This window comes from Epinephelus fuscoguttatus, linkage group LG1 (genome assembly GCF_011397635.1).
Source record: "Epinephelus fuscoguttatus linkage group LG1, E.fuscoguttatus.final_Chr_v1".
Taxonomy (NCBI): domain Eukaryota; kingdom Metazoa; phylum Chordata; class Actinopteri; order Perciformes; family Serranidae; genus Epinephelus; species Epinephelus fuscoguttatus.
In genome coordinates this window covers 52,719,013-52,739,525 of record NC_064752.1, presented here as the reverse complement: position 1 = coordinate 52,739,525, position 20,513 = coordinate 52,719,013, and the positions used below count along the sequence as shown (strand labels likewise).

At 40.6% G+C, this 20,513-nt stretch overlaps 1 long non-coding RNA gene across 2 annotated transcripts in view; it reads right to left on the bottom strand.

Moving 5' to 3' along the window:
* LOC125886128 (uncharacterized) overlaps positions 1-20,513 on the bottom strand; it is a 48,958-nt gene that overhangs the window by 11,038 nt on the left and 17,407 nt on the right. The window contains exons 2-4 of one of the 2 annotated variants that reach the window (XR_007448985.1): positions 15,321-15,448; positions 10,460-12,753; positions 8,939-10,343 (exon numbers count right to left, since the gene is read on the bottom strand). This is a non-coding gene — a long non-coding RNA (uncharacterized LOC125886128). Of the gene's footprint in view, positions 1-8,938; positions 10,344-10,459; positions 12,754-15,320; positions 15,449-20,513 lie in introns of those variants that run through there. The other variant, XR_007448984.1, reaches the window with a different exon arrangement.

Here is a 20,513-nt window from a genome sequence, read left to right as displayed (position 1 = left end):
TAGAAGTGAATGGTATCCTTGTGAAGAACACAATTACGTATTTGGGTGTTTACACTGACAAGAATGGCAGCAGTAATTTAACCTTTAGCCCAACAATTGAACAAATAACAAAAAAATTAATATGTGGTTGATGAGAGATCTCTCATTAAATGGCATAGTTCTGTTATCTTAAACTGAGGGTATTTCCAGGTCTGTCTGTGTGTCCTTGTCAATAGTAATGCTTATAGCAATGTGTAAAAAATAGACAAGATTTTATTAAATTTCAGCTGGAGGAAAAGATGCCATTATTTTAAAAAATTTATTCAATGCAACTTAAAAAGAAACAAAGGTGTGGAGGTACTAAGCTCTTTAATAATACTAATTAAATTTCTGCTAAAAATGATAAGCTACCTGCATCTCCAGTTGTGTCTCGTTCTTGTGATTAGTTTTCTGTGTATACATACTGGTGTGTTTCCCTTTGTTCTTTGTCAGTTCATCTGTGGTTGTTCCTGCATTCTTGCCTGTGTTCCAACTGTTTTCATCCTGCGTTCATTCTTCATTCATCCCTGCGTTATTCCAGTGCTCATCCCTGTGTTCTTGATGTGGTTCATTCATTCATTCAAGTTCATCCTGTTTTTCCCGGTTGGTTTTTGGTTTGGTTTTTGTTCATCGTTATTTTGGACTTTCGGTTGCCAAATTCCAGGTCACCAGCACCAGCTCAAGTCCTAGGTCACCATAAACCAGCACAAATTCCAGTCCCAGGTCACCAGTGAACCAGAGTCTCCAGAGTCAGGGATCCTGGCAGGTGCAGCACCTTTTCCAGCCATGGGGGTCCCGGCAGACGTCATTTGTTTTCCGGTGTCGAGGGGTCCCAGCAGATGGCAATCCTGTTCCTGCTGAGCTGCAGTACAATCCAGTTCCTGTTCCCGCTGGGCTACAAAAGTCTCAAGTCCTGAATTATGTTAAAGAGAGGTTCCATCTACAACACAGACCATCTGATCAGCCTCCCAGCCGCCCCCCAGATCTGCTTCACCCGTCACTTCAGGCTCCAAACCACCCCCCAGATCTGCCACACCCATCACGTTGGCCTTCTGGCCACTCCTCAGATCTGCTCCGCCCATCACATTGGCCTCCTGGGTGCCCCCAAGATCTGCCACGACCATCACGTTGCCCCCAAGATCTGCTATGCCTGTCATGACGGCCCCTTCCCAACCTCCAGTTTCGCTCTGCCTGTAATGTCGGCCTCCTGGCCCACCTCCAGTTTCGCTCTGCCCATTTGCCCCACCCCCCAGGCTACCCACCCGAAACTTCCTGCTCTGCCCCTATGCAGTTTCCTGGCTGACAAAGTTGGCAGATTTCATAAACAAGCTCTGTTGGCTTGGAAATTGATATACAAACATAATTTTTACCAACTAAATTCTGTATTTGGAACAACAAAAATATTCAGTATAAAAATGAATCTCTTTATTTTGGGAAATGGGTTGACAGTGGCATTATATTGGTTGATGACTCGTTAATACTGAGGGGGAGATAATGACATTCCTCTCTTCAGCTTACCACCCATTTTGTCCAGAAAATATACAGTAGTTTTTGATACTTTGCTAAGGGGGGTGCTGTCGCTTCTGAGAGGTTCACAATCAAAAATTCAATCACTGACACATCTAATAGAGGTATATTCATGGCAGAAGTTTCCAAGAATACATGTTCAAATAAACACATGAGGAATCACATACAAGCTGTAACTCAATTGGGCTTCACTTTATGATAAAATTGATAGGCTGAAAGTTTGGCTACTTGGGGACAACTTTTGTCATAATAAGTTTAAAGAGGTCTCTCTTTTTTTTTTTTTGTTACAAGATGGCACCCCCGGTGTGGACGCCTGTTACAGCACCTCCTGCTCGCTGCTGAGCTTCTCTCAATTTCTTTTTCATTTAACTTTCTTATTTGGAGCTAGCTAGCACTTATGTTCTGTTTTGTTATAGAGACAAAGACTGCTCTCTTTATAGCGGTCTTTCTCCTATTTTTCTATGGATACGATCGTGTGCGGGGACCCAGCACCCAGTCGTGGCTCCACTGTTTACACCCGGGACCAGCTGTTAGCGCTACAACACACCGTGGTGTGGCCCGAGGAGAGGCAAGATATTCCCAGCGAGCCGCGGAGGAGACGTGGATGTCGCGCTGGAGTGCAGTGCCAACAACAGAGGAGATGGCACAAACCCGTCCTCCCGTCCGTCGTTATGGGGAACGTAAGATCGCTCCCCAACAAGATGGAAAAGCTGTCGGCGCTGACTCGCCATCAGAGGGAGTACACAGAAGTACCGGACACGATCGCCGCACTGGACGGATTCTAGCTCATCAGACAGCAGACAGCAGTAAGAGGAAAGGAGGAGGGCTGGCTGTGTTTGTGAATGATAGATGGTGTAACTCTGGGCACATCACTATCAAGGAACAGCATTGCTGCAGGGATATTGAGTTGCTGGCTGTTGGCATGAGACCATATTATCTACCCAGGGAGTTTTCTCATGTCATTATGGTAGCAGTGTATGTCCCCCCCATCTGCAAAGGCTGAGTCTGCTTGTGACATTCTCCACTCTGTTACAAGTAGGCTGCAAATACAGCACCCTCAGGCCCTCCTTCTGATCTCTGGGGACTTCAACCACACCTGTCCATCCACCACGCTGCCCACCTTTACTCAGTATGTTTCCTGCCACACCAGAGACTTATTTTATGCCAACACCAAGGAGACATACCACTCATCCCCCCCCCCCCCACCGGGAAGAGCTGTCTACAGACCTGTCTACAGACCTGTGGTGCAGAGAGAGCCAGCAACCACCCGCACTGTGAAGAGGTGGTCTGATGAGCCCTGAACCCTGAAGGACTGCTTCGAGACCACTGTGTGAGAGGTACTCAGTGATTCCCATGGGGAGGAAATTGACAGTCTGACATCATGTATTACAGACTACATAAACTTCTGTGTGGAAAGCACTGTACCCACCAGGGCTGTACCCTGCTTCTCCAACACAAAACCCTGGATTACTTCAGATATAAATGTTCTGAAGGAGAAGCGGAGAGCTTTTAACTCTGGAAATAAGGAGGAGCTGAAGGCCGTGCAGAAGGAGCTATGGAGAAACATCAGGCGGGGAAAGGAAGGATATAAAAAGAAGATGCAGGAACAGCTGCAGCAGAGTGACGTCAGCGGAGTCTGGAGAGGTCTGAAAAAAAATCTCAGGACACAAACAACCAGACTCCCAGGCCAGAGGTGACCAGCAGTGGGTGAATGATCTGAATCTGTTCTTCAATAGATTTAATCAGTCTGCCGCTCCCCTGGCCCAGACACCACGGCTGCAACCTCCCTCATCCTCACCTTCACCTTTCCCCTCACCTACACTCCTGGCACACTGCTTTGACACCTCCCCCAGACATCTCACCACCCCCCACCCCTTCCCCCACCTCGTCACCTCCACCCCCCAGCACACAGCCCCCCTGCTCCAGCTTGTCCTTCACTTCCTGTCAGGTGAGAGATCAGCTGAGGAAGATAATACAATACAATACAAATTTATTTATATAGCACATTTAAAAACAACAGCGTTGACCAAAGTGCTTTACATCAAATATAATATACAAAAAGTCAATAAATAAAACACAAGAAAAGGAAACACAAAGTAAGACTACAAAAGGCTGCCAACTCTCATACAGGGGCCAAAAAGACGAAAACAGGTGGGTTTTTAAACGAGATTTATAAACAGGGAGGGTATCTGCCAGTCTAACCTGGAGGAGCAGCTCATTCCAGAGTTTGGGGGCCACAATCACAAAGGCTCTGTCTCCCCTCTGCGCTAACCTTGTTCTTGGGACAACAAGAGTGATCTGGCCGCCGATCTCAATGACCGTGCTGAAACACATTTTTGCAAAAGAACGGAAAGGTAGGATGGGACCAGCCCATTCAACGCCTTAAAAGTAAACAATAAAATCTTAAACTGGATTCTAAAATACACAGGAGGCCAGTGGAGGGACTCCAATACGGGGGAAATGTGCTCTCGCCTGCGTGCTCCAGTTAATAGTCGAGCAGCGGCATTCTGGACTAACTGGAGATGAGAGAGGGAGGCCTGGGAAACATCAACATAGAGGACATAACAATAATCAAGTCAGGTGGAGACAAATGCATGAATAACCCTCTCAAAATTATTAAAAGAAAGGAAAGGCTTAACCTTGATAAAATCCTTAACTGAAAGAAGCTGGATTTTACAACTGAAGTAATCTGCTGATCCATTTTAAAACCATTATTGATTTTAACCCGGAGATTTGTCACAGTTTATCACATAAGGAGCAAGAGAGCCCAGGTCAAGAGGGGCTTTGGAGGCACCACTGGGTCCAAACATTATGACCTCAGTTTTACTGTCATTAAAATTTAAAAAGTTCAGAGCCATTCAAGCTTTAATGTCCTTTAGAGATTCAGACAAGGGCTCTATACAGTTAGGGTCATTGGCTTTCAGGGGCATGTAGATTTGACTGTCACTGGCATGAAAATGGAATGAGATGCCATGTTTTTTAATAATAGCACCTAAAGGGAGCAGATATAGAGAAAAGAGGATTGGCCCTAGAATGAACCCCTGGGGGACTCCATAAGGGAGAGGGGCACATGATGATTTATAATCCCCAAGGTTTACCAAAAAACTTCTCTAAAGCAGTACCACGAATACCCACACAGTGCTCTAGGTGAGAAATGAGGATCTTATGGTCCACTGTATCAAATGCTGCTGTGAGGTCTAAAAGTACAAGAATAGCATGGTCCCCACTGTAAGTGGCTAAAAACAAATCATTAAAAACTCTTAAAAGTGCAGTTTCGGTGCTATGAACAGGCTTAAAACTGGATTGAAAAGTTTCAAGAATGTCATGTGTATTTAAAAAGCACTGTAGTTGTACAAGTACAGCTTTTTCTAGTATTTTTGAGATAAAAGGGAGTTTAAAATTATTTAAAACTAAGGTATCCAGGTTGGGTTTTTTAATCAAAGGCTGCACCACAGCCTGTTTAAGACACATTGGCACAATACCACTCGACAGACTGCTGTTTATAATGCTAGAAACATCGACTGTAATAGAGTCCCAGACTTCTTTAAAGAGGCGGGGAGGGACAACATCAAACTGAGGGTTTCATTTGAGCAACAATTTCCTTCAAAGCAGAAGGTGACACAGGCTCAAAGTGACAGAAAGTAGCAGAGCAAGTGGCGGTGACAGATGGGTCATAAGAAGGAGGTGAGATACCTGCTCTAATAGAAGCAACCTTGCCCACAAAGAATTGGAGAAAAGCTTCACAAGTTTGAGTGGAAGCCTCCCGATTACTGGATTGGGGGACGTTAAGGAAGCTGTTAATCGTACTAAATAGAACACAGGGTTTGTGACAGTTATTCGAAATTATATCAGAAAAGTATTTTGTCCTTTGAGCCTTTCCCCTTGACTGCTGTAACACTGGAATTTCTCAATTATGGGATCAATAAAGGTGTATCTTATCTTATCTTATCTTATCTTATATCAAATATATCCAGCAAAGAAGGTCATGGAGACATCCTGACTTATATTGAATATTTTTGTACTTCCATCACTGACATTTGTTTCATCATATGTATACCAGTACATTTTGGTTAGATGTTCAATTTTATATAAGGAGAAAAAACTGGGCAAACAATTAATTTGCAGGGTAAGGACATTGTTTTATATGTTTTATACTGTTCTATATTTTATTTTTGAACAGTTTTATTAAAAAAAAAATTAAAAAATTAGGACAAACAATGAAAAAGTAATATGATCAAAATACTGCCTCATCGCTTAATGTGGAATTTATCAAAAACATCTACTTGCCTTTTTATCTTAAAGGCCTCTTATTGTTGAAGTTCTTGAAAGAGAAGTTCAAAATCTGGTTTGGAGTCCACCCACCTCCTTTTTTTGGATGTGTAATTTTCTCAATAGTAAAACCCCAATTCCGAAAAAGTACAGCCCAAAAACAAGATATTCAATGTTTAAACTGATAAACTTGATCATTTTTTTGTAAAATTTACACTTATTCTGAATTTGATGCCTTCAACACGTTCCAAAAAAAGTTGGGCTAGGGGCAAAAAAAGACTGGGAATGTTGTTGAATGCTCAAAAAACACACAGGTAAGGTATATTGGTAACAAATGATAGTATTGTTGATAGGTATGAAAGTGACATCTTCAAAAGGCTCGGGTGTTCACAACCAAGGATGCTCACTTTTTGAAAAACTGTGCAGGTAAACAGTCTTAAACCTACTTTACACTACATGGTTCAAGTGACCCAATTCTGATTTTTTCCACTCAAGTGGCACAGATCGGATCTGTAACATGAACGTGTAAACAGGAAAAAAACGCATGATATCGGATATTATCAGATCAGATTCAGGCCTCCTTCATATGTGGAAATATATCGGATATGAATCAGATATCTGCCAATAGGTCTGTAATTTAAACAGACAGATCAGATATTTCCTGGCAATCCACGTTGTACATCATGAATAATGCGATGACAGCGCATTTGATGACGTAGTAGTAGTGTTTGCTCGTTACTTGTTACTTCTTAAAAAAAGTAATCCCTTACTTTACTTAGTTACCCTCTGTGAAAAGTAACTTTTTACGTTACTCGTTACTTTTACGATATTTTTATGGTGCTTGACTTTGGGTAGAACCCCATCTCATTTCCTAAATGTCAAAAAATCTGTGTTTCCCACTGGTATTTACCACTTTGGTGATAAAATAAAGATTAAAGAGTGAGAGTTATTTTGTGTTAACGAGGCTACATGAATTTGTTACATGACAGATTACTACTACTAATAGCCTATTTGCTAGACCTGCTGCATCACTGAATGAGGAAAATATTAATATTCACAGACACTATCTTTGAACAAATAGTGTCATATTCATGAATAAATCATTTTCTGTTCTGTTATTACGTGTGTAACTGTGAGACTGTGTTTGTGTAACAGACTCATACTTTGCAGTGAGCTACAGACCTGCATGAATAAATTAATTCATTTTCTCTTCTGGTATGGTATGGTAGGTACTTTATTAACCCCTCGGGGGGAAATTTCAATGTCACAGCAGCAATTTAAAATACACAAAATAGGAGCTGCTGCAACAGGCTGCCGTTCACACAGCGCCAGGAAGGTAGGCAGGTTATGATTGTTCTGTTTTCTGTCAACACAATGCTGCATTTTATTGATGTTTTGGGGGTCGTTTTGATTTCCTTTGAGATTCCAGGGTCGTATGTTGCCCATGTCTGAGGTCTGACTAGCGAGGTTAACGTTACATTAAACAACACTTACCCAGCCATACAAGTGCAGTTCGCTGTCAGTATGTAGTTGGTCGACTTGAATCGCCCAGGTCTTGTACATTAGTTAACGTTACTGTTTTGTGTCCTTGTCGCTGGCTCGGCAGTACTTCGGTCCGTAGAGCACAAAAACCATCAGATAAATCCCGGTATTCAATATCTTGGACATGACCGCAAAGTACAAAATTATACACATCAAGGGATTTATATGCCTTGAGTTTTTCATGTGTATAAATACTGGGTTTCTCCACAAGAAATAAAAAAATATCCGGCCACTGTAGCTTAGGCCATTTCGTTGGGTCGGTGACCCACTGACCCGACATTAAGTACGTGTCAGGAAACCTCACTCCGTTGCTAATTGTTAGCTTATTACAGTAAGCTAACCTGTCTTCGGTTGACAAACCGTTAAAATAATCCGAGGAGGCGTGTGTATCTTCCATATTCCTCATACGATTCTTGATTTTGGCGCTCCTGTCTGTACTGTTGACATGGCAACTGTCACAGTTCCTGCCTAGTGCGCAGCTGAGGCAGACAGGCAGTGCCACCATCAAATCTGTCCCCAGGAAAAGTAACGTTGTGCCCGACTGACAAAGTAACTATGTTCCGTTACCATATTTTCAGTACTAACGCGTTACACTACTTTTTACCCAATAAAAGTAGTTAAGTTACTGTAACGCGTTACAAAGTAACGCTTTACACACAACACTGACTGTGAGAAATAAATATGTGAGGTGTACGCTGCTTTTCTATCTTTTTTTCTGTCAACAACATACACTCCTAACACAGGACGGGTTGTTTTTATTGACTGAGTTGATAATTAAGCCATAGTAATGCGCGGATCGGCTCTGATAGCACCCGAATCAGCATGTACCTATCAATCATTCAGCCGCACCCATCTGCAGCTGCACGGACATTTCCACCGCTCTGTGTAGGCTAAGTTACCTTTTAAATTATGTGGAGCAGCGCCGGCTTTCAAGGTGATTTATTCTTTAACGATTAACTTCAAATATTTAAAGTTAGTCCTAAAAATTGCTTTCAGTAATGTCAACATTTCCATGCACGCAGTAATGTCACTGTAGCAAATACCATGGGACATTTACGCAGTGGTCAAGAGTGCTGGACCGGAAGTGTCGCACGAAAAAACGGAAGCTGGCTGCGTTCTGTTTTGCCTCCATGTCTCTGTGAAAAATAAGGTGAATAGAACATGAAAACAGCAGTCAGGAAAAATCGGATATAGGCAACAAATCAGAATTGGGCATCAAGACATGGTAGTGTAAAGCCAGCCTTAGTGTTTGAGAACAACTATTCACAATGCACATTTGCAAAGAATTTGGGGATTTCAACTTCACCATTCCATAATATCATCAAAAGATTCAGAGAATCCAGAGAATCAGAATCAGAATCAGAAATACTTTATTGATCCCCGAGGGGAAATTATTTATGTTACAGGTGCTCCTTGCAAGAAAGGAAAGATACGTGAAAATATAAGAAATCTAAACAGTAGTATTTACAAATATATAGTTTAATAAACAGGAATTATTAAAAAACATAAATGTGTATATACACACATATATATATATATATATATATATATATATATATATATTGTAAGTTTACACAAACAGAATATATACAGTCAGGGTGAAATGGGGTTATTGCACAAGTTACACTGGATTTTTGCAGTGTGTGTGAAAAAGTCTCAGGGCCACTCAGAGGGAGGAGTTGTACAGTTTGATGGCCACAGGCAGGAATGATTTCCTGTGGTGCTCAGTGGTACATCTTGGTGGTATGAGTCTCCCACTGAAAGTACTCTTGTGCCTGACCAGCACATGGTGGAGTGGGTGTGAGACATTGTCCAAGATAGTTCATAGCCTAGACAGCATCCTCCTCTCTGACACCACCATCAGAGAGTCACATTCTGTTCCCACAACGTCACTGGCCTTGCGGATCAGTTTGTTGAGTCTGTTGGCGTTCGCCACCCTCAGCTTGCTGCCCCAGCACACAACAGCATAGAGGATAGTACTGGCCACCACAGACTCATAGAAAATCCTGAGCATAGTCTGGCAGATGTTGAAGGACCTCAGTCACCTCAGAAAATAGAGACGGCTCTGGCCCTTCCTGTAGAGAGCATTAGTGTTCTTAACCCAGTCCAGTATATTGTCAGTGTGTACCCCCAGGTACTTATAGTCCTCTACAATGTCCACACTGACCCCCTGGATGGAAACATATACATATATATATATATATATATAATATATATATGTTTGTAATTAGGAATCCATGTGAATGTGATTTAGTCCATATTCATCTGCTGTGTTCCACACAAACACTACATAAAACTGAGTTGTGTCCTATCACCAACCCATGAAAAACTCCATAGGCTCCACATGGGAGAAACTGGTTTTGCCCACGTGGGACCTGTATGAAGCCCAACAAGGGCCCGTCATCAACCCATGTAAGGGAAAATCTGTGGGACCCACATGGGGAAAAACAGTTCTGCCCATGTGGGACCCACATGAAGCCCAGCAAGGGCCCATCATCAGCCCATCAGGGCTAACACACGTGGGGCCTCCATGGAAACTGAGGACAAATTTAGCTGGGCCCCAGATGGGCAGCCAGACTGGGCCCCACATATCAGCCCTGGTGGAGCCCATCTGGGCCCCACATGAGTGTGCTGGCTGGGTATATTCCCAGTCATCACAGGAAACTGATGAATGACAGCTTTCAGAAAATTTGCTTTTACTCTAAAGTCAATTTTGTCTGATCCACTTTTTAATCACAAAAATTCTAACCATTACACAAACAGTTTAACAAAATTAAGTCAAAGCTTGCATTCATGAAAACATCCATATTAAAAGGTTACAAAAAGTACAAATGAAATAAATGAAAAGATTTGCAAAAGTAATTATAAAACCTATGGATTAGGACCCAGTGTCATAATTTGCAAAATCTTAATTTCTTGTGAAACAACCTCTTTACTGTGGAGTAAATATCACATTGGTCGAGGCGTTGTAACTTTCCTCAAGTGTCCTACATGAGAGAAAGATGACAGGTCAAAAACCAAGCTTGTATATAGTTAGTTAGAATTTGTGTGTTTTGGTTTGCTTTGCTAGTTTGTGAATAAATATAATTCTTTGGAATCATACCTGCTGTCTGTTTAATGTTGCACAAGAGTGAATGAATAGTCAACCTCTGCTGCGTCAAGAACTCCGAAATCCCTCAGGCGTTACTGTTAATTTTGGTTGTTGTCATTAATTTAATTATTAATCAAAACTCCAAATTAATAGTTTGGCGTATTTTATGAGACTGATATCTTTAGCTAGCTATCATTTTTCCCTTTACGGGAATGGTGCCCCACGAGGTGATTTAATGTTAATTAAGTCACATTATTTAACATAATTATTAATTATTAATAATAATCATTAATTACTTCCGATAGTCAATTAAATCCCAACATATTTGGTGCCTCCATGTGAAGCCCGAATTTATGTTCCCATTTTCGGTGCTGCTGTGTAAGGTAAATATATGTTGACCCCAACACTGTCATATCTTAGAGAGCTCATAGTGCCATATTATCCCACCAGAACACTGTGCTCGGAGAATACAGGGTTACTCGTGGTCCCTAAAGTCTCCAAAAGTAGATCGGGAGCAAGAGCCTTCAGCTATCAGGCTCCTCTCCTGTGGAATCATCTTCCTGTTACGGTCCAGGAGGCAGACACCATCTCCACATTTAAGACTAGACTTAAGACTTTCCTCTTTGATAAAACTTATAGTTAGGGCTGGCTCAGGCTTGCCTTGTACCAGCCCCTAGTTAGGCTGACTTAGGCCTAGTAGAAGTGTGACTAATGATAACAGCAGCAGCAGGAGGCATCTCCTAATAATATTATAATTATAGTTCTGGCTACTGTGGTACAATATGCTGAAAGTATGTTAATCTGATAGTATACATATGTGACAATAATCATATGTGTATAATATCAATAGAAGTATGACTAATGATAACAGCAGCAGCAGGAGGCATCTGGCAGGACCACGGCAGCAGCACAACCATACACGTCACACTATCCAGGCACTGCTGCAATACGAGTTAACCTGAGAGACAGTGGAGCACAAAGGCTCCGGAGAAGAAGCCGAGTTAGTGACATCCAGAATGGCCGAGTTAGCAAGATGTGATTTGAATCATTGGGAAATGTGCATTAAAAGTCTGCCGGAGGGCTCCCAATAATACACCAGGCACCTTCTCTCTCTCTCTCTCTCTCTCTCTCTCTCTCAATTCAATAAGCTTTATTGGCATGACTGTAGATTAACAATATTGCCAAAGACATTAAAATTTACAAATAAAGTACAATAATAAAAGTAAGTCAGAAAACTATAAAAAAAAGATTAAATATATGATATATAATACAAAATACACCAATCTACAATACAATACACCAATATATAATATAGAAAAAAAAATGAATAAAGAAAAATGTAGATTGTGAGTTACAAGGACTGTAAATATAGACAGGTGTGTCAGGTGTTGTGATGGTTGTCCCTCAGGCTTTGGCATAACCTGACATATGTTGCTGCTGCTAAGCTGCTGACTCTGTTCTCTCCAAGGATGTGTTGCATTTTAGTTTGATCAGGCAGAGAATCAAAGTCAGTGACTTTATGTTTTATTTTTGATATTCTCTCTCTCTCGTCCTGGTGCCCGGTGTATTAGGGTGTAGCCATTGATCACAGAATCACCGATTCACCATGGCAACAAGAGCGGTGTACTTTTCCCCATCGGAGGCAGAAATCCTCATGGAGGCTTATGAAGAGGTAAAGGATCAAATCAAAAAGAAAGGCAACACCGCCGCAGTTGTAAAACAACGAGAGAAAGCATGGCAAAGTATTGCAGACCGCCTGATTGTGTAAGTAGTGCACAAATACCATCACAATTACAATCCAAATAGTTAATTAACATCTACGAAAACGTAGTTGTACTCTGATTATGAATCAGTTGAAATTCTAAGTGAAATTGACTGCAGATGTGAGTGAAATTGTGTAAATGTAACTCCATCAGAGTGTATAACTCTTTGATAAATAGATGAGCTCACTGACTTAATTGAATTTCCCTTTGGGATAAATAAAGTTGCTCTTATCTTATCTTATCTTATCTTATCTTATCTTATCTTGTCTTACCTTACCTTATCTTATCTTTGCTCCTCATGCTCCATGTTCCTCTGCTATAATCCTATAATCATTGCCCATGCCAGGACAAGGGCCAGGATCAAAATGACCTTTGGCTTCCTGAAGGCACGCTTTCACTGTCTTAACCACTTAAGGGTCAGCCCTTTGAGGGGATGTGACATCACTGTGGCCTGTGCTGTCCTCCACAATGTGGCCTGCCTGAGGAAGGAGAGGGCCCCCAGAGTGCCATCACACATGGACTGGGACAATCCTGCCATCTTCCCTGATGACGACAGTGGTCAGCTGGTCAGGGACCAATATGTGTTCAATTATTTTAGTTACCATGCACGCTTTAAATTTCAGTAAAATATGTCCTGCAGTGGCAGAGACGCATGCTGTGAATTTCAGTTAAATATGTCCTGCAGTGGCAGAGGAATTTGTGTTTTTTTATTCAATTTAAATCGATTTGGCCTCTTATGTTGTTTGTGCTGCATACTGTGTGTATACAAGCTTGCAGGGAGGCTACTGTGTCCATTCATTTGTCTGTTCATTTGTTGTGTATGGATTTGTCCTGCATTTATTTCAGTGTGCAGACATGTGGGATGTATCATATACAGACCTTTGAATGTGTATTTATTCTTGTGTTGTATAATTTGCTTTGATTCCGTGCTTTCTATCTTGTAGAGTCACTGTGTGACTTCAGTTTTGAAAGGAGCTGATGGTTTACTTGCTTTGATTTATCCTTATTCAATAAAGGGACATCATGTTACTCTTTGATGTGTATTTATATTTATATGGAATGTGTTCTTTATATATACAGTATCTCACATAAGTGAGTACACCCCTCCCATTTTTGCAAATATTTCATTCTATCTTTTCATGGGACAACACTATAGAAATGACACTTTGATATAACTTAAAGTAGTCAGTGTACACCTTGGTGAAGAGCACCAAGACAACTGTCAAGTATAGTGGTGGCAGCACTCATGCAGCCCCAAACCATGATGCTGCCACCACTATACTTGACTGTAGGCAAGGGACAGTTGTCTTGATGCTCTTCACCAAGGTGCCACACATGCTGTAAGAGCACCAAGACAATTTGGACATGTTCACTGTGGGGTGTACTCACTTATGTTGCCAGCTGTTTAGATGTTGATGGCTGTGTTTTGAGTAATTTTCAGAGGAGGGTAAATCTATACTACTATTCAAGCTGTACACTGACTACTTTAAGTTATATCTATAGTGTTGTCCCACGAAAAGATAGAATGAAATATTTGCAAAAATGGGAGGGGTGTACTCACTTATGTGAGATACTGTAGTCTATGGGAAACTGTAAATTATCTAATGATTGCAAAATCATCTAAAATCATCATTTATCTAAAATGATTGCAATTAATGATCACAAATGTTTAAATAATGACAGTGGGTCTGGTTGAATGTGATAACAATGTCCAGTGGGCAGTGGAATAACTGTTGGTTTCCGTTTGTGGTGACTGCTGACTAAGATAAGGGATGAGATTAAATAGATCCTGGAACTTAGCCTGGTCTGGAGCAGGCTAGCTCCACAGAGTAAATCTCCCTGGTAACTTATGTCATAACATATCTCGCCTTCCACTATCCCGCTTTTGTGCAACCGGATCACGGATAAGTTGAGCCAGGATAACCAAGATATCCCGGCTTAATCCTTATCCTAGTTTTGTGCAATAGGCCCCTGGTCCCAGAATACCATCAGGGTCAGGTGCTGTGTTAGTACCATACTGGATTTTTAGTTTGTGATTTATTGCTGAATAATTAGGGTTTTATTGTATTTTATTGACGTATACTTTATGGTATTAGTATTTATTAATTTAGTGTTGGAAGAACACCCCCCTCCACACAGACACACACACACACACACACACACACACACACCACAGGTTTTTCATGTGCAGGTTTTTGGTAAAGAGACAGGAAACACTGCTGCTCTGACACTGATAACTGTGCAAATTAGTCTACATACATGTATAATATTTTATTTTGATAAACTCCATCAAAAGTCTCTACAGCTCTTACAGCCAACTGACAGGTGATCCAGTCATGATCAGCTGCCTCTGACGTCGCTTCACGTTTCAGCCTTTGTGCTTGAACCCCTAATGAGCTGACTGGCATTTCTCAGTCAGAATACAGCATCCAAAAACACTGGTTCCTACACTTCCCATCATGCACTTTATACAGTCCTTCATGAGACTAACTAAGTCTTCTCAAGTCAAATCACATCATTAAACTAATTTTTCAGAGTCTACAACTCCAGTTTTTCAGACAGATTTTCTGTGGTACATTGATAGTCTAAATGCCTAAGGTGTGACAACTCTGATTACATCACTCATCGAGTTTATTTTGTCAGATTTGATTAAGGTCTTTTAGAGGCACAGAAGACATCCTACAGATGTTTAACAGGTTGTGTTGTACTCTCATACACAAATATTCATGTGTAAAATTGGCAGAGTGCCCTTTGAAAGAAGTTAAGTGCCACAACTGAAAGAGTAGCAAGGTTGAGGAGCTTAAACTATTGAAGAGCCAATAAATGAAAGCAAAGTTTTATTCTCCCTTTTTTAAAATTACACTTTCAATTTACTCTGAAAGTATTGATTTCAGTTATCTTACTGTACTATTTGTTTTCTGCTCTCAATTTACATTCTGACTTATTAGCTTTACAATCCTAGTCATGTAAGCATTTATGAATAAACTTAGTCAAAAAGGTTCTGTGAAATCTGTGTCTTGTTTGTTCTTCAGATCAGAGAGTACTCAAAGCTCTCAGAGATTTAAGCCATGCATCAATACCACCATCAGCAAAGAGTTCCGTGAATTTACCTGCTGACAGGGTCCATTCAGCTGATGGAAAGTTTCCCAGGTCAGGATGGTGGATCTCAAAGGTGATCTTCCCTCAGACCATCAAGAAACATCAAGATGTGTCTTCATACAACCTCAACTCCTTTGGTCTACGTTATGGAAAATGACAGGGAACATGATGTCTGTTGTTATTCTGTGTTAGATCTGATATTTTCATTGATTGTAGTTTACATAATTTTTACATTCAGACAGGGGAAAGAAACACTGTTACTGTTAAGGCTCAATTGAAATAATAATAATAATAAAAAATCAGTGAAAGACTATTACAGGATGTGTTTCCTTTTTTCAACTCTATACATAAGACAGGGGGAACACAAGAAGAAGACAGAAAGTGTGCACTCCAGAACTAAATGCAAGCACAGGTATTTCACCATATCCACGATATTCAGAATTCATATTCATAAGTTCAGAATCCTTTTTAGTAGTCAAATAAATAAATACCAATTAGAATGGGAGAAAAGCAGTAGATCTTTTCTTTTCAAAATCTACTATCTACAAAATCTATCTATCTAATCTAGTCGCAAATGTCCATATTAGGCCTCAAGCCAGCATGGACTGTTCGGAGCTGAAAGCTACAAAGAATCAAGACCTTTGACAGTTTACAACACTTGCTTTGAGAAGATGACCAACAGTTTTTATGATGATCAGACAGACGATCAGCTCATTCACTTATGTCAAATTTCTGGGCCATGCTTGTCTTTGTCAACACGTGTCACAATTCGGAATGCAGGTTTGGATCCAAACACAGACACACTGATGAGGAGGCAGCAGGTAAAATTCAATGATTTAATGTTGAAAAAATAAACTTACAGCATGTAGTCCAAAAACAGCCAGGCAACAGAGCCAAACTTAAAAGAAAGCAGGAACACTAAAACAATGGAAAAATCTGGAAATATGCTGAAATACTTCTCACAAGCAGTGGCGACAAAGGGGAGACAAGGGAGTACAAGGACTAAATACACAAATAGTGCAGGGTGATTAGACACAGGGGACCCAGTGCAGGCGTGTGGCGTAGGCAATCATAGGGGGCATCACAAATGGGGGAAGAAAAAAAAAAATCAAAATAATATTTATATACATAATTATAATCATTTTATTTGTGTAGCACAGTTCATGTATGGAAGCGAATCATGACCATTATTTAAATTAAAATGCATTTGCAGGAATGCTTTTTCATTTTAAGAATGTGGCTGCATTATTTGACTCATAAATAAAATTAATCATCAATCATCCTATTTACATTTTAATTTTCTTCTTCAAGACTGCTCATTCTTTCACTTAATTAAAATGAAAAAGCAAAAGACATTTGAGATTTAATTTTCAAAATATCCCCCAGCAAATAGATACCAAAATTCAATTTGAAATGTAAAATTTGAAAATTAAAATGCATTTGCAGAAAATGCATTTCATTTTAAGAATGTGGCTGCATTATTTGACTCATAAATAAAATTAATAATCAAGCAACATATTTGCATTTTCATTTTCTTCTTCAAGACTGCACATTTTATGCCATAATCAAAAAGAAAACAAAGAGGACATTGCTATTTCATTTTCGTGGTCTGCCCCGCAAAATAGTGCCCATAATTTGAAAATGATTTGGCAATCTGAGCATCGCAGGAGAGTGATGTCAGTAGCCGCTCTTCTTCAGCTCCGTGCTGACCGTGTTACCCATCTAATACGGTAGGGGGCGTTGTGCACATTTGATATACAGACGCATCACAGATCATGGTGCTCCCTGAGATTGTGCAAACACTGTTAGCTGCCCAGGTGGATTCTAATATTATATCTGAGTCTGATGCCCGTGACCGAGTTGAGCAGGTCATAGAGAGCCTGGCTGCATACTCTGCCATCACAGATTCAGACGTTAATGAGGTTGCCTTAGTTAACCTCTCTTCAGTCCCGGAATGACTGGATGCTGTGGAGCCTCAAAGGGGACGAGGACGACCAGCCATCAACATCCCTTTCGAGGCCGTAGAAAACTATTGTAATGCTGGTGTAGCATTAACTGTATAATACGGTATATAGGGTAGCGTGGGTAATAACAGCATGGGGACAACTTCTCTGGAGGAAAACGTGTGAATACTTTAATGTCCATTTAGAAAAGTAGGACAACTGACTATTTATTGACACATATCACTCCGCCCAATGTAAACAAACACTACAAAGCAGCTTATAGTTCCTCATTCCAACAAATGTAAATAATGTATTTATCAAATAATGAGCCATTAACTAAATCATGAAATATTCAACTAATACCCAAAACAAACATTTGAAAATTAAAATGTAAATAGGATGATTGATGATTAATTTTATTTATGAGTCAAATAATGCAGCCACAATCTTAAAATGAAAAAGCATTTCTGCAAATGCATTTTAATTTAAATAATGGTCACGATTCGCTTCCATATTCATGCAGCAAGTGCAACTCATTTTAAGTAAGTGAAAGAATGAACAGTCTTGAAGAAGAAAATTAAAACGTAAATAAGATGATTGATGATTAATTTTATTTATGAGTCAAATAATGCAGCCACATTCTTAAAATGAAAAAGCATTTCTGCAAATGCATTTTAATTTAAATAATTTTCATGATTCGCTTCCATATTCATGCAGCAAGCGCAACTCAAAGTGCTTTACATAAAAAGTGAAAGTACACATAAAAGACAAGATAAGATTTGATCACACACACACACACACACACACACACACACACACACAAATTAAAATTGAAATGAACGGGAAGCCAATGTAGAGACTTTCAAACCGGAGACGCGTTCTCAACGTTTTGTCTTGGTGATAAGACATATTGCTGCATTCTGGACCGTCTGTAGTTTGTTTAAAGACTTCTCCGAGAGGCCTGAAAATGTTACAACATTACAGTAGTTAAGTCTGCTGTAAATAAAAGCATGAACAAGTTTTTGATGTCTTTAGATAAAAGAGGTTGTAAACGGGCAATATTTCTAAGAAGAAAAAAAATCATTTTTGGTGATGTTTTTTACTTCAGAACACAGGTCACAATCAAAGATGACACCAAGGTTCTTTGCTTCATGCTTTTTGTTCCCAGCCAACTTTTGTAAATGACTTTTAAATTGAACTTGCTTTCTCTTTGATCCAATGAATAGAACCTTGGTTTTGTCCCTATTGAGTTGTAAGAAATTTTGGGACACATAATTATTAATTTGGTTAATACAGCAAGAGTGTTCTTCAACTGGGCTTGTATCATATGAAGAGAATGATATGTACAGCTGAGTATCATCAGCATAGGACTGGAAATCAATTTCATGCTCTCTAATAATATTTCCCAGCGGCATCATACAGATTTAAAAGAGTGGGTCCAGGATGGACCCCTGGGGGATACCACAACTGACTTCAATTTTGTAAGACAGTGACTCACCCAGGGACACAACATAGTTACTTCCTGTCAGATAGGATTTGAACCATGTTAGAACTGAGTCTAAATGTTTGGATTGGTACGGAGCCAGTTTAGAAGGATGCTATGATGAATGGTATCGAAAGCTACACTTAAAGGGATAGTTCGATATTTTGGCAAATTCGCCTATTGCCTTAATCCCTATAGTCATATGAGTAGGTACATTACCTTTAATCATCAGTGCCGGCTGTTCTGAGATCGGTGGGGCAGAGCTGTCTGCTGCTCGGCGCACAAAATGGAGGTGAACGGTACAGCCCCCCCTCTCCCTCAAAACTAATCAAATACACCATCAAATGACTCCAAAACCCTCTTGTGGACAACTTGTAGCTTACACATTCACCACGCTATGAAATAATGAAGTAATATTACGAGACAGAGTTGTTTTGAAGCCAAATGCACCGCCGGAACTACATTCCAGACATGCACTACTTGCTGGGCGGAGTGATTTCAAACAGTGTATGTTTAATGCAGTTACTCCCCTCATCAAAACAAGTTTGTTGAGAAGAAGCCAGAATATACAGAGGAAGAATTACAGGTTTTGGAAGAAGAGAGAGCAAGAAGAGAGGCAACCACGGGCTGAGGCTCCCCTCAGAGCCGGCATGGATTGGTGGTGTAAATGTGGGGCTTACTGGCCACTTTATTAGGTACACCTGTGCAATCTAATACAATCTAATACAGCAGCTATGCCACACATTCTACGTTTACAAAGCTTTTACATTTTCAGTTTTTGTTGACATTGTCAGAAAAGTGATTATTCTACTTTATTATTGAGGTCATAGTGGGTGGTGCTGGTGTACTGGAGTGCAATATATTGTAAAGCGTTGCTAATATTTAGTCCCCCATTAATTAGACAAAATTAGGAGGCCAAACCAGTACACTACCACCATTCACTATGACATCAAAAATAAACAAAGTAGAATCATCACTTTCTAGACAATGTCAACAATAACCGAAAATTTATAAGCTTCAGGGAAAAAATCATGGTATAGCCGTTCTACTGGATTGCATTAGATTACACAGGTGTACCTAACAAAGTGGCCAGTGACTGTATGTTACATACGTTGATGGTGGGATGGGATGAGAGTACGCCTCAAAATAACCACCAGAACACGGGGAGAACATGCTAACTCCTCATAAATCACCACAACTCCTGAGGGAATAATAACATAAAGGCTTCTAGTTTCGCAGACCGGGCGGGGGCGCAGTGCACCTGCGCTTCGCCAACTGGGTGTGGCCAGGCGGATTTTGCAAGTTTGGCACACCATGCACGCTGGCGCAGCTACTCCTCTTTGCCACCTCCGTCTCTCCTACCTGCGCAAGTCGGAAAGAGGGAGGAGAGAAGGTGTGGAGTAGGTTTTACACACACCAATCAAATGAGCCCCTCTCCTCGCCCTTAAATGCGCTGCGTGAAGGCGTAATGAGAGTTTACTCAATTCAGCATGGCAGAAGAGAGCAGCAGCGTCAGATGGTCAAACTTCTCCCAAGAGGAAACTGATGTTTTGGTCTGGGAGGTCCAAGCTTGCAGTGTCCGCATATACAGAACTGCGAGCAGACCTCCACGGGCTGATGATGCAAAGGTAGCCTGGGAGGAGGTCACCACAATCGTAAATCAATGCGCACGCTCCCTCTTTCTCTCTCGCACTATCACTCTGTTTCTTTTCTTCTGACTTTTCTAAGATGACAGATGATGAATATATACTCCCTATCTGATGCTGTGGCTGTTTGTG